General features: G+C 40.8%; 1 pseudogene; it reads left to right on the forward strand.

Annotated features, from left to right (window-relative positions):
* The first annotated feature begins 9,817 nt into the window (after positions 1-9,817).
* On the forward strand, positions 9,818-10,126 carry LOC111551411 (annotated as a pseudogene).
* The last annotated feature ends 1,720 nt before the right edge of the window (positions 10,127-11,846 follow it).

The following is an 11,846-nucleotide window of genomic DNA, read 5'->3' on the forward strand; positions in this document are numbered from 1 at the left end:
GTTCTCGCTTAGTTATTCCAGGGAATTTCTCTTGGTTGGAGGAGGAAGTGGAGAAGGAGCCAACGGCAAACCTCAGACACCCTCCCACAGCTCCCCAACCTCCTGCCTCAGGCTAGAGCTGCTGGCCCTGGAGCTAGAACCTCTTTGAGGCTGGTCCTGTGGCTGTAGGTTCAAAGGTCTAGGAATAAAGGATGAACGGGGCTGAGACTCTGAGCCCACTCCCTACCACTAACATTTAAGAAGGTGAATGCTTGGCAATTTAAGAATTAGATTTTTTTTTTTATTGTGACTGTTTGAAAAGATTAAGTAGACAACATAACATTGATAGGACATCCAACAATAAAGAAAGGACATCCAACAATATGACAAAATAGAAATCTTACAAATTATCCATAAAAATTCCTAAAATTGCTGTATAAAATATGAATCATGTATTTTTAAATTCATGACTATGAACCAAGAAAAAGATGGAGGCCATCAAAGCCTATAGAAGAAGTAGGGGCAAGAATTCAGAGTGGAAGCCAGTATCTGCCTGTGTTAGTCCCACAACCACCCACATACTCAGTGTTCCACTTGAAGGACCTACAGGGCTCAGCATGTAGTTGTGTTCATGGCTAAGTTATATTATAGTAAAAGGACACACAAGGTGGGGAAAGAACATATTAGGTGGACTCTGGAAGAATCCCGGCACAGGCTTCCTATATCCTCCCACAGTGAGAGGCTACACAGTAATATAGCAGTGTTTCTGCCCAGGGAAGCCCACCTAAGACTCAAAGACCAGGGTTTTTATTGAGAGCTGGCCACATAGGCACTCCCTCCACCTGCACAGCTACTGCAATTCCAGACTCCCAGAGGAAAAGCAGGTGTCCACCTGAAATCACATTGTACAGTCTAGGCAAGCTGATAGAGTGAAATTTAGTACACAGGCACACAAAACCACCTTATCAGCATAGGAACATTCCAGAAACCCAATTCCTAGAAGACAACCAAGGGTAGCAAAACCTTTTAAAGGGCGACTCTCTGTGTTAACTCTTTCCTGCACACTGCCCTAAGGGCATCTGCCAACCTCTTACAACCCAAAACTGCACTTAATAACTATGTGAAAGACAATAAATGAAGCCTAGAGCCACTTAAGCTGGAGAGTTACAGTGAAGGACCCAGTATACATCTTCACTTTCAGAGAAGAATTGGGAAAAAAATCCACTCCATAGAGGGGGATGACAAGTAAACTCTTGGTGATAGGAGTCAGATGAAGATTCATGAATACAAGCCGGCCCTAACATGGACTTAGGGATGGAATTCCCACTCCTTGGATAAACCCCCAAACCCTGAGAAAATAATTTAAAGGTCCTCAAGATGGTAGTGACCCCTGACACCTGTCAGAAACAAATGCAAATTCTGCCTGGAAAAATTTATCTTCAACTGAGCCCTTAAATGATCTGCATGACTATATTTTTTAAAGTGACACAAATAAACAGAAAGCAAAAAAAAAAAAAAAACAAAAAACAAAAAAGATGATGATTATAAATTAAGTTTATGAGTAAGCGCAATAAATATAAATGGATAAAATAGTCCATTTGAAATATAGACTGTATTTTTATAAAACTCATCCATATGCTATTTACATGAAATGCAACTAAAGCAAAGATACAGAAAGATAGTAAAAGGATGGGGAAAAAAAAAGCAAATTAGTATGGCTCTATTCAAGAGCATTGCTAGAGACAAAAAGGCCACTCATGGTCAATCCAATCATCATTCTCTCTTCCTTACTAACAGAAATCCAGTTTTGTTTTGTTTTTAAGTCGCTACTGCCAGCCTTCCTTGCAATTGAGGATTGCAATGACCCATACTCTCAGCCAATGAGAAGTCAAGAGAATTCACTGGGAACAGAAAGAATTGGTTGGTTTCCCTAATTTCTGCTCTCTGCTTCCTCGCCTTCTCCCAGGAATCAGGACCCCATACCTGGCACTGGAGGAGCCATCTTGTGGCTAAGCAGGTAATAGCCACAGGTTGGAAATGATGCAAAAGACAAAGGAGGCTGGACCCTCAACAACATAATTGAATATGCCCAACCAATCTTGGATACTTACCTTTGAACTGTTCTACATGACAAAAAGTAAAAGCCTTGCTGGCTTTTTTTAAGGAAAAAATTTTTTTTTAATTTACAGTAGCAACAACACTGTAAGATACTTAGAAATAAATCTAGATACTCAAGATTGGTAAAGAAAATCATGGCCGGGCGCAGTGGCTCAAGCCTGTAATCCCAGCACTTTGGGAGGCCGAGACAGGCGGATCACGAGGTCAGGAGATCGAGACCATCCTGGCTAACACTGTGAAACCCCGTCTCTACTAAAAAATACAAAAAAAAAGAAACTAGCCAGGTGAGGTGGCGGGCGCCTGTAGTCCCAGCTACTCGGAAGGCTGAGGCAGGAGAATGGTGTAAACCCGGGAGGCGGAGCTTGCAGTGAGCTGAGATCCGGCCACTGCACTCCAGCCCGGGCGGCAGAGCAAGAATCCGTCTCAAAAAAAAAAGAAAATCATAAAACTTTATTGAAAAACATTAATGAATACCTAAATTAAATAAAAAGATACATACCATGTTCATAGACGGGAGGACTCCATTTTGTAAAGATGGCATCTCCCTCCAAATTTATGCATAAATTCAGTGCAATCCAAATCAAAATCTCACCAGAGTTTTATTAGTATTTGATTGGCCAATTCTCAACTTGACACAGAAGATCAAAAATTCAAGAATGTCAGTGCGTTCCAAGATGGCCAGATAGGAACAACTCCGGTCTGCAGTTGCCAGCGTGATCATCACAGAAGATGTGTGATTTCTGCATTTACAACTGAGGTACCTGGTTCATCTCATTGGGACTGGTTGGACAGTGGGTGCAGCCCACAGAGGGCGAGCCAAAGCAGGGTGGGGCATTGCCTCACCCGGGAAGTGCAAGGGGTCAGGGAATTTTCCTTTCCTAGCCAAGGGAAGCTATGACAGACTGTGCCTGGAAAAATGGAACATTCCTGCCGAAATGCTGTGCTTTTCCAACAGTCTTAGCAAACAGCACACCAGGAGATGATATCCCATGCCTGGCTAGGAGGGTCCCAAGCCCATGGAGCCTTGCTCACTGCTAGCACAGCAGTCTGAGATCAACCTGCAAGGCAGCAGCCTGGCAGGGGGAGGGACATGCGCCATTGCTGAGGCTTTAGTAGGTAAACAAAGCAGCCAGGGAAGCTTGAACTAGGCGGAACCCACCACAGCTCAGCAAGGCCTGCTACCTCTGTTGACTCCACCTCCAGGGGTCAGGGGGCAGGGCATAGCTGAACAAAAGGCAGCAGAAACTTCTGCAGACTTAAACCTCCCTGTCTGACAGCTGCGAAGAGAGCAGTGGTTCTCCCAGCACACCGTTTGAGCTCTGAGAACTGACAGACTGCTTCCTCAAGTGGGTCCCTGACCCTTGTGTAGCCTAACTGGGAGACACTTCCCAGTAGGGGCCAACTGACACCTCATACAGGCAGGTGCCCCTCTGGGATGAAGCTACCAGAGGAAGGATCAGGCAGCAATATTTGCTGTTCTGATCAGGCAAACAGGGTCTGGAGTGGACTTCCAGCAAACTCCAACAGACCTGCAGCTGAGGGACCTGACTGTTCGAAGGAAAACTAACAAACAGAAAGGAATAGCATCAAATCAACAAAAAGGACATCCATACCAAAATCCCATCTGTAGGTCACCAACATCAAAGACCAAAGGTAGATAAAACCACAAAGATGGGGAGAAACCAGAGCAGAAAAGCTGAAAATGCTAAAAACCGGAAAGCCTCTTCTCCTCCAAAGGATCACAGCTACTCACCAGCAATGGAACGAAGCTGGATGGAGAATGACTTTGACAAGTTGACAGGCTTCAGAAGGTCGGTAATAACAAACTTCTCTGAGCTAAAGGAGGATGTTTGAACCCATCGCAAGGAAGCTTAAAACCTTGAAAAAAAATTAGACGAATGGCTAACTAGAATAAAACAGTGTAGAGAAGACCTTAAATGACCTAATGGAGCTGAAAATCATGGCACAAGAACTATGTGATGAATGCACAAGCTTCAGTAGCCGATTTGATCAAGTTGAAGAAAGGGTACCAGTGATTGAAGATCAAATTAATGAAATAAAGCAACAAGAGAACTTTAGAAAAAAAAGAGTAAAAAGAAACAAACAAAGCCTCCAAGAAATATGGGACTATGTGAAAAGACCAAATCTATGTTTGATTGGTGTACCTGAAAGTGACAGGGAGAATGGAACCAAGTTGGAAAATACTCTTCAGGATACTATCCAGGAGGACTTCCACAACCTAGCAAAGCAGGCCAACATTCTAATTCAGGAAATACAGAGAATGCCACAAAGATACTCCTTGGGAAGAGCAACCCCAAGACACCTAATTGTCAGATTCACCAAGGCTGAAATGAAGGAAAAAATGTTGAGGGCAGCCAAAGAGAAAGGTCAGGTTACCCACAAAGGGAAGCCCATCAGACTAACAGTGGATCTCTCTGGCAGAAACTACAGGCCAGAAGAGAGTGAGGGCCAATATTTAACATTCTTAAAGAAAAGAATTTTCAACGCAGAATTTTGTATCTTGCCAAACTAAGCTTTATCAGTGAAGGAGAAATAAAATAGTTTACAGACACACAAATGCTGAGAGATTTTGTCACCACCAGGCCTGCCTTACAAGAACTCCTGAAGGAAGCACTAAACATGGAAAGGAACAACTAGTACCAGCCACTGCAAAAACATGCCAAATTGTAAAGACCATCGATGCTAGGAAAAAATTGCATGAACTAACGGGCAAAATAACCAGATAACATCATGTCAGGATCAAATTTACACATAACAATATTAACCTTAAATGTAAATGGGCTTAATGCCCCAATTAAGAGACACAGACTGGCAAATAGGATAAAGAGTCAAGACCCATCAGTGTGCTGTATTCAGGAGACCCATCTCACGTGCAGAGACACACATAGGCTCAAAATAAAGGGATGGAGGAAGATCTACCAAGCAAAGGGAAAGCAAAAAAAAGCAGGGGTTGCAATCTTAGTCTCTGATAAAACAAACTTTTAAACTAACAAAGATCAAAAGAGACAAAGAAAGCCATTACATAATGGTAAAGGGACCAACTCAATAAGAAGAGGTAACCATCCTAAATATATATGCACCCAATACAGGAGTACCCAGATTCTTAAAGCAAGTCCTTAGAGATCTCCAAAGAGACTTAGACTCCTACACAATAATAATGGGAGACTTTAACACCCTACTGTCCATATTAGACAGATCAACAAGACAGAGGGTTAACAAGGATATCCAGGACTTGAACTCAGCTCTGCACCAAGCAGAACTAACAGACATCTACAGAACTCTCCACCTCAAATCAACAGAATATACATTCGTCTCAGCACCACATCACACTTATTCCAAAATTGACCACACAATTGGAAGTAAAGCACTCCTCAGCAAACATAAATGAACAGAAATCACAACAAACTGTCTCTCAGACCACAGTGCAATCAAATTAGAACTCAGGATAAATAAACTCACTCAAAACCGCACAGGTACATGGAAACTGAACAACCTGCTCCTGAATGACTACTGGGTAAATAACAAAACGAAGGCAGAAATAAAGATGTTCTTTGAAACCAATGAGAACAAAGACATAACGTGCCAGAATCTCTGGGACACATTTAAAGTAGTGTGTAGAGGGAAATTTATAACACTAAATGCCCACAAGAGAAAGGAGGAAAGATCTAAAATAAACACCCTAACGTTACAAGTAAAAGAACTAGAGAAGCAAGAACAAACACACTCAAAAGCTAGCAGAAGGTAAGAAATAACTAAGATCAGAGCAGAACTGAAGGAGATAGAGACACAAAAAACCCTTCAAAAAATCAATGAATCCAGGAGCTGGTTTTTTAAAAAGATCAACAAAATAGACTGCTAGCAAGACTAAAAAAGAAGAAAAGAGAGAAAAATCAAATAGACGCACTAAAAATGATAAAGGGGATATCACCACCAACCCCACAGAAATACAAACTACTATCAGAGGATACTATGAATACCTCTGTGCAAATAAACTAGAACATCTAGAAGAAATGGATAAATTCCTGGACACATACACCCTCCAAAGATTAAACCAGGAAGAAGTTGAATCTCTGAATAGACTAATAACAGGCTCTGAAATTGAGGCAATAATTAGTAGCTTACCAACCAAAAAAAGTCCAGGACCAGATGGATTCACAGCCGAATTCTACCAGAGGTACAAAGAGGAGCTGGTACCATTCCTTCTGAAACTATTCCAATCAACAGAAAAAGAGGGAATCCTCCCTAACTCATTTTATGAGGCCAGCATCATCCTAATACCAAAGCCTGACAGAGACACAACAAAAAAAGAGAATTTGAGACCAATATCTCTGATGAACATCGATGCAAACATCCTGAATAAAATACTGGCAAACTGAACCCAGCAGCACATCAAAAAGCTTATCCACCATGATCAAGTCAGCTTCATCCCTGGGAATGCAAGGCTGGTTCAACATATGCATATCAATAAATATAATCCATCACATAAACAGAACCAAAGACAAAAACCACATGATTATCTCAATAGATGCAGAAAAGGCCTTTGACAAATTTCAACAGCCTTCATGCTAAAAAATCTCAATAAACTAGGTATTGAAAATGTATCTCAAAATAATAAGAGCTATTTATGACAAACTCACTGCCAATATCATACTGAATGGGCAAAAACTGGAAGAATTCCCTTTGAAAACTGGCACAAGACAGGGATGCCCTCTCTCGCCACTCCTATTCAACATAGTGTTGGAAATTCTGGCTAGGGCAATCAGGCAAGAGAACGAAATAAAGGGTATTCAGTTAGGAAAGGACAAAGTCAAATTGTCCCTGTTTGCAGATGACATGATTGTATATTTAGAAAACCCCATCATCTCAGCCCAAAGTCTCCTTAAGCTGATAAGCAACTTCAGCAAAGTCTCGGTATACAAAATTAATGTGCAAAAATCACAAGCATTCCTATACATCAATAACAAAAAAACAGAGAGCCAAATCATGAGTGAACTCCCATTCACAATCGCTACAAAGAGAATACCTAGGAATCCAATTTACAAGCGATGTGAAGGAGCTCTTCAAGGAGAACTGCAAACCACTGCTCAATGAAATAAAGGAGGTCACAAACAAATGCAAGAACATTCCGTGCTCATAGATAGGAAGAATCAATATCATGAAAATGGCCATACTGCCCAAGGTAATTTATAGATTCAATGCCATCCCCATCAAGCTACCAATGACTTTCTTCACAGAATTGGAAAAAACTGAAGTTCATATGGAACCAACAAAGAGCCCACATTGCCAAGACAATCCTAAGTAATATAACAATTCCTCCTCCCTACCTCAGAGGAAATATAGCAGAGTCCCCAAATGGGAATATAATCTCGTTTGCTCAAACTTCTAGAATGGGCATGAGGAAAACCAGAGCTATATACATCATCAGTGGGACTGACTATGCAGACACCACAGAAGGTCATGAAGTGGCCTTTGGCAGAGACTGGTGTTTTTCCCCAATTTTCATTCTTTCTTCCTTTATTTCTTGTAGTAGGTCCCCTGGAAAAAAAACTGGGCACATAGCTTCTTGGAATGGAGACTAGATTTCCCAGCCTCCTTTGGTGACTTAATTTTAAGCAATAAGATTTAAGAGGAAACAGTGTGTGCATGTCCTGGGAACATCCTTTAAGAGAGAGGTGTCCTTTGCCCCCATGATCTCTTTTGATGCTTGGAGTGCAGGTGTGATAGCAGCACTATAGTGAATGCTTATAACTTTATTTGTCTCAGCATTAATTTTGAATATTAACTGGACTTTCCCATACCAACAGCAGGGCTCAGTTACCCTCAATACAGTTTCCAGTTCTATACTTTATCCCAGTTCTCCTGTGTGGCCAATCCAGATAGCTGCCTTATACAACTGCCGTGGTGACCAGCTCACTATGGGTCAACTGGATACACCCTGCTCCACTAGCCCTGCTGACCCCCACACCCTGTATCGACTGTGCAGACACGCTTCAGTGACCACCTCTGCATGCTCCTGGAACTCAGGCCTGCTTGCTCTAAATCCACCAACTAAAACTCCCTGTGGGAAACCTATTTAAATAATGCTCTGGACCCAATAAAGGGATCCCTTTCTCTCTGTCCCTGCCTGTGCTCCCTGACCTCCAGGCATGCTGTGTAGCCTCCAGGGTCTGCAACTACTAAAATCTCTTAAACTTTCACATTGTGGTTGTGTCATTGAAGCCATGCCTGAAATCTGACCCCTATGGCAAGGCTACCCCAAAGGGACCCACGCAGGTGGATGTCCTGCTGTTCTTCTGTCCAGACCTCTGTTAGCTGCTGCGGACAGTAGCTACAAGCTAAATTGATAGAAAAAACTGTTTTGAATGAAGCAATTCATTTAAAACATGGACCGGACTGGCACAGTGGTTCACATTTGTAATCCCAGCACTTTGGGAGGCCGAGGCAGGTGGATCACGAAGTCAGGTGATCGAGACCATCCTGGCTAACGTGGTGAAACCCTGTCTCTACTAAAAATTACAAAAATATTAGCTGGGCGTGGTGGCGGGTGCCTGTAGTCCCAGCTACTCCGGAGGCTGAGGCAAGAGAATGGTGTGAACCCAGGAGGCAGAGCCAGTGCACTCCTGCCTGGGCAACAGAGAGAGACTCCATCTCAAAAAAGAAAAAAAAAAAAACATACAAAATTAGCCAGGCATGGTGGCGCATGCCTGTAATCCCAGCTACTCGGGAGGTTGAGGCAGGAGAATCGCTTAAACCCTGGAGGCAGAGGTTGCAGTGAGCCGAGATCATACCATTGCACTCCAGCCTGGGCAACAAGAGTGACAAGAGTGAAACTCCGTCTAAAAAAAAAACATGGATCTAGAGCAAGCTATCTTGGGCCATGAGGTGATTTAGGAATAGTATCCATTCACTGAAGAGCAACAGGACAGAGTGTGACCTATGCACAACATACATACTAATCCTAGGCTGCCTGCCTAGATGTTGATGTGTGAAAAAAAACTTGGGTTCGTTTACATATTCTGTAATATGTAATTAATAAATTTTCACCTCAAAAAGATCAGACAGAACTCTAATTAATAAATTTTCACCTCAAAAAGATCATCCTAAATGTGCATGCAGTTAACAACAGAACTTCCAAGTACATGGAACAACTGTGGATAGAACTGAAAGGAGAAGTTGTCAAATCCACAATTATAGCTGGAGACACAACATTTCTCGCTCAGTAATAGATAGAATGAGTGGACAGAAATTAGCAAGGATATAGAAGAGTTGAACCACACCATCAACAGCTGGATCTCATTGCATTTATAATACAATCCACAACAATATCAGAATACACATTCTTTTCAAGTGTTCATGGAACATTCACCAAGATAGACCATGTCTTCAGTCATAAAAAAAAACCTCAACAAATTTAAAAGAATTAAAATCACCCAGGTTATAGTCCCTTAACCATAATGAACTATAAATCAACAAATGAAAAGGAATGGGAAAATCTCCAAACACTTGAAAATTAAACAACATATTTCTAAATCACTCATGGATCAAAGGAGTTTCAAGGGAATTAGAAAATATTTTGAACAGAACAAAAGTGAAAATTTTTCCTAACAAAATTTGTAGAATACAGCTAAAGAAGTGCTTAGAGGAAAATTCATAGCATTAAGTATTTGTATGAGAAAAGAATAAGGGCAGGGTTTGAAACATGGCAGATGATGTAGACCAGCAACAAACTACCAACACTGTAGAGGAGCCCCTGGATCTTATCAAGCTCAGCCTAGATGAGCGAATTGATGTGAAAATGAGAAATGACCGAGAGCTTCGAGGCAGACTACATGCTTATGATCAACATTTAAATATGATCTTGGGAGATGTGGAAGAAACTGTGACTACTATAGAAATTGATGAAGAAACATATGAAGAGATATATAAATCAACGAAACGGAATATTCCAATGCTCTTTGTCCAGGGAGATGGCATTGTCCTGGTTGCCCCTCCACTGAGAGTTGGCTGAAACAAAGAATTTGTCCTGTATGGAGAACAGAAGACTTTGTACAGTGGCCTCTCTAAATGTACAAAACATTCAAAAGAGAAACCTGCATACATTTTGATATTAAGAAATAATTCCGGGATTCTTCCACGCCTGGAATGAGTTGATTTGCAGATAACTCACAAATTCTTAAGCGAAATGATATTTTCATTTTTCTCAAGCTCTTCCAATAAATATGATCACCAAGATGCAGAAAAAAAAAGAATAAGAAAGTTCTTAGATCAATAATCTAAAATTTTATAAGAAACTAAAATAAAAGAGCAAAATAAACTCAAAATTGACTCAAAGCAAAATAGAAGAAAGAAAATTATAAAGAAGATAAATGATTAAACAGAAAAAATTAGGGAAATCAATGAAACTAAATGCGAGTTTGTTGAAAAGATTAATACATCTCTAGTAAGAATGTCAAAAAATTACAATAATAAGAGAAACTGGTTAGGCACGGTGGCTCGTGCCTGTAATCCAAGGACTTTGGGAGGCCAAGGTGGGTGGATCGCTTGAGCCTAGGAGTTTGAGACCAGCCTGGGTAACGTGGGGAAATCCCACCTATACAAAAAATACAAAAATTAGCCAGGCATGGTGGTGCACACCTATAGTTCCAATTACTCTGGAGGCTGAGGTGGGAGGATCACTTGAGCCCAGGAAATTGAGGCTGCAGTGAGTCCCACAATCGCACCACTGCACTCCAGCCTGGGCAACAGAGTGAGAATCTGTCCAAAAAGAGAAAGAAAAAGAAAAAGAAAATAAGAAAAACTACAGAAATTACCAATATCCAGAATGAAATGGGAGGATATCACTACAAGCCCCACATACACTAAAAGGATAATAAGGGAATATTATGAACAACTGTATACATGGAAAGTCAACCACTTAGATGAAATAAACTCATTCCTCAAAACCCATGAAATACCAACTTATCCAATATGGATTAGCTGACATGAATGGTGCTACATCTATTAAAGAAATTGAATTTATAGCAAAAATCTGAAAAAGAAATCTCCTGGCCTGGATGGTTTTACTGGATAATTCTACCAAATAGTTAAAGAAGAAATACCACTAGTTCTACATAACCTCTTCCAGAAAATAGAAGAGGAAAACTTCCAAACTTATTTCACGGGCTCAACATCACCCTGAGACCAAAATCAGATGGTACAAATAAGGAAAAGCTACAGACCATCCCCCATGAAAAGTATAAAGAAGAAAGACCACATGATCATATCAGTTGATGCAGAAAAAATCATTTGACAAAATTCAACATCAAAATATGATTTAAAAAAAAGTCTCAGTAAACTAGACATAGGGAGAAACTTTCTCAAGTTGATAAAGAGCATCTATGAAAACCATGCAGTCGACATTATACTTAATGGTGAAAGACAGAATGCTTTGTCCTAAGATTGAGGAAAAGAAAAAAATGAGTCCTCCCAGCACTTCAATCAATATCCTACTGGAAGTCCTAGCCAGCACAGTAAGGCAAGAAATGAAGAAGGCATATGGATAAAATAGGAAAAAGAAAAACTGTCCCTATTTTAGGTGACAATAATTGCCTATATAAAAAATCCCAAGGAATTTGCGCGCGCGCACACACACACACACACACAAAGCCCTACAGCTAATAAGTGACTTTATCAAGGTCACAGGATACAAGTCAACACACAAAAAACAACTGTACTTGAATATATTCACA

This window comes from Piliocolobus tephrosceles, chromosome 8 (assembly GCF_002776525.5).
Source record: "Piliocolobus tephrosceles isolate RC106 chromosome 8, ASM277652v3, whole genome shotgun sequence".
In the NCBI taxonomy this organism is placed as follows: domain Eukaryota; kingdom Metazoa; phylum Chordata; class Mammalia; order Primates; family Cercopithecidae; genus Piliocolobus; species Piliocolobus tephrosceles.